The 3,332-nt window shown below is 35.7% G+C and overlaps 1 pseudogene; it reads left to right on the forward strand.

Moving 5' to 3' along the window:
• The first annotated feature begins 649 nt into the window (after positions 1–649).
• LOC120076202 (secreted RxLR effector protein 161 pseudogene) lies at positions 650–1,219 on the forward strand (annotated as a pseudogene).
• The last annotated feature ends 2,113 nt before the right edge of the window (positions 1,220–3,332 follow it).

The raw sequence follows: 3,332 nt of genomic DNA on the forward strand, positions 1-3,332 counted from the left end.
GGATCTAATTGCTCTTCCCAGAGGTCACAAAACAGTCGGGTGGAAATGGGTGTTCACAGTCAAATACAAGTCCGATGGGACTCTCAATAGATATAAGGTCAGATTGGTTGCGAAAGGATTCACTCAAATGTATAGGGTGGATTACTCAAAAACCTTTTCGCCGGTGGCAAAACTCCTATTCAAGTTCTCCTCTCTATTGTCGTGAACCTAGACTTGCCTCTACATCCGTTGGACGTAAAAAATGCGTTTCTAAATGGTGAGTTAGAAGAAGAGGTATATATGACTCCTTCTTCAGGGTTTAAAGTGCAGTTTGGGAGTCAGGTTTGCAAGTTAAAGAAGTCTCTATATGGTCTGAAACAGTCCCCTAGAGTCTGGTTCGATCGTTTCACTACCTTAGTCAAAACCCAAGAATACATTCAGAGTCACTCTGATCACACCCTGTTCACTAAGAAATCAGCACTAGGGAAAGTATTTGTGTTAATTGTATATGTTGACGATATTATTCTGTCAGGGAATGATTTTGTAGAAATTGACAAGTTAAAATAGAAGATGGCAGAAGAGTTTAAGATTAAAGATCTTAGCAAGATCAAAGGAAGGGATCTTAGTGTCTCAGAGGAAATATACAATAGACCTATTACAAGATACTGGGATGACTGGATGTAAACCTGCAGTTACTCTGGTTGAGGTTAACAATAATCTGGTAGAGTCAGTAGACGACATCTCAGTGAACAAGGAAAGATATCAACGACTTGTAGGGAAGCTGATATACCTCTCACACACCAGACCTGATATTTCATATGTAGTGAGTTTGGTAAGCCAGTTTATGCAAGCCCCATATGTGAGACACATGGAAGCTGTTACTCAGATTCTGAGATATCTGAAGTCAACACCTGGAAAGGGCTTGATGTTCAGGAAAAATGATAGAAGATGCATCGAAGCCTACACATACTCAGACTGGGCCGGTTCTGTTACTGATAGAAAGTCAACCTTGGGGTATTATACATTCGTATGGGGAAATCTAGTTACATGGAGGAGTAAGAAACAGGGTGTCGTGGCTAGAAGCAGTATCGAAGCTGAATATAGAGCTATGAGCTTGGGTATTTGTGAGGAAATTTGGTTGAAGAAGGTATTAGTAGATCTTCATCAAGAGGGTCATGACCCGATGAGACTCTACTGTGACAACAAGGCTGCCATTAATATTGCTAATAACCCTATTTAGCATAACAGAACCAAACATGTTGAGATTAACCGACATTTTATCAAAGAGAAACTAGACAACGGTAGTATTTGTATCCCCTATGTCCCATCCAGTCAACAGATTGCGGATGTCCTGACCAAGGGATTACCTAGATAGACGTTTTACACTTGTTAGCAAGTTTGGCCTCATTGATATTTACGTCCCAACTTGAAGGGGAGTGTTGAAATGATGTTTTAGCTTTAAGAGCATTTTAGTCTTTTACTTAGCATCTACTGTCTCTGGTTTCTCTCAGTTTGGTTATTTATACTTGTCCTGTGTTGAGTACTGTGTATCAAAAAATTAAAAAGAATAAAAATCTCTCATCATGGTTTTTCTCCCTGATCTAGGGTTTCTACGTAAATCTGTGTTTTTTCTTCTCTTCTACTTTTTCAATAATAAGAATCCTCCCTTTTGTTATAAGAAATCCCACCATTAATGGAACTCTTCCGTATGGAGTTGATCTCTCGAAATACTGAAAGTAAAGATATCCCAATCTATCACTGAGATTTAGAGGGTTGTCTTGTTATAAGAATCCTCCCTCTTTTGATGAACCTCCGTCCCATCGCCATAACTTTTTACTTTCATTCTCATCGCTGCATGAATCATTGAATGAATCCCTTGTTTAATTGTCACTACATCCCTACAAAAAGGGGACTTGGGGTTTTCTTTAAACGAATAATGGATCATACTCCTCTAATTTATATTTCTTACACATTCCCATTCTTTCTCTCCAGACAAATTTTTAATTTCTGTAGGGTCTTTAATCATCTTTGACACATCCTCACCATTCTTAATTTCCAAAAGTTTCAAAGTAAATAACGAAAGCAGGGAAATTAAACCAAAACCATAAATTTCACAACACAAAACTTAAATCTCTGAACTGTACAGTTAGATTACGAAATGAACACAAGTTCCTAAACCAATTTTCTTGTAACGAATACAGTGAAGATGAGATATAAAATCCGATAATGCAGGAAAGAAAATACAAAGAACTTCGAAGAAGGGAGATAAATGAATTACTGTTTTACGCTCAGCAATTTGCTTATTGATCTTGTTGAACTCCTTCTTGAGATTTTCAAGCTCAAATTGGCCAAAACAAATTCGAATTCCAAAAAATGTAAGGAAGAAAAAGCAACAAAAAATGAAAAATAAAATAAAAGCGATAGAGAAGGATGGAGGATTACATTGACGTCATTCCTTGTCAAGCTTAATGACTTCATCAATGAGTCCATTGGCTGGAGAAAGTTTAAACCAAGCGAGGAAATTAATAGTAGAGTTGTGAGAGGCTTTCACAGATGGAGAAGAAAGAAATTGGGTTTTCTTTCTATAGAAAGAAAAGGTTTTATTCAATTTAATGGGAGGGAAATGATTTTTTTTTTTTTTTTCGTTTTGTTCATGTTTCATTCAATTTTTTAAGAAAAATATTTTTCTTTTATTGACACAGTTACATACCGCTAAAGGCTATTGACATTTTGTGACGTAAATTAACATGTCGCTGAAACTTTTAGTGGCGTTGGTTTATACCCCGTCACTAATATTACTTTCTGCAACATATTTTCCAACGCATTGCTGTAAATTAGCATTTAGTGACATGTTTTGGCTACGTCACAAAAATTTGTCACTAAAATTGAATTTTCTTGTAATGTACATATACAAATCATAAAAACAGGAGTGGATCCATAATCATAAGGTTAGTACTAATGTGTTCAATTGACACCCTTTGTTTCTTAACTTCTTCTTTAATGATAAAGTATCTTAATCTCATATGTTTAACATCTTTGGAATACTTGTTGTTTTTTTTCTAAAGAAGACTAATGCAAAATTATCACAATAAATTTTCAGCGGATTTGCAATACTATCGACAATTCCAAGTTCTGAAACAAAGTTCTTCAATCATAAACCATGAATTTTAGCCTCAAAGTATACTACAAATTTAGCTTTCATAGTGGACACAACAATGAAACTGTTTTTGCACTCTTCTGCGAAATTGCTCCTCGAGCTAATAGGAATTAATAGCCCATTGATGGAACGAATACATGTGCAGTGGAAGAAATAAAGGATCTAAAGTACTCTAATTAGGTTAATTTAAAAGAAT

Source organism: Benincasa hispida, chromosome 4, assembly GCF_027475165.1.
Source record: "Benincasa hispida cultivar pf3 chromosome 4, pf3_genome.v1.1, whole genome shotgun sequence".
Taxonomy (NCBI): Eukaryota; Viridiplantae; Streptophyta; class Magnoliopsida; order Cucurbitales; family Cucurbitaceae; genus Benincasa; species Benincasa hispida.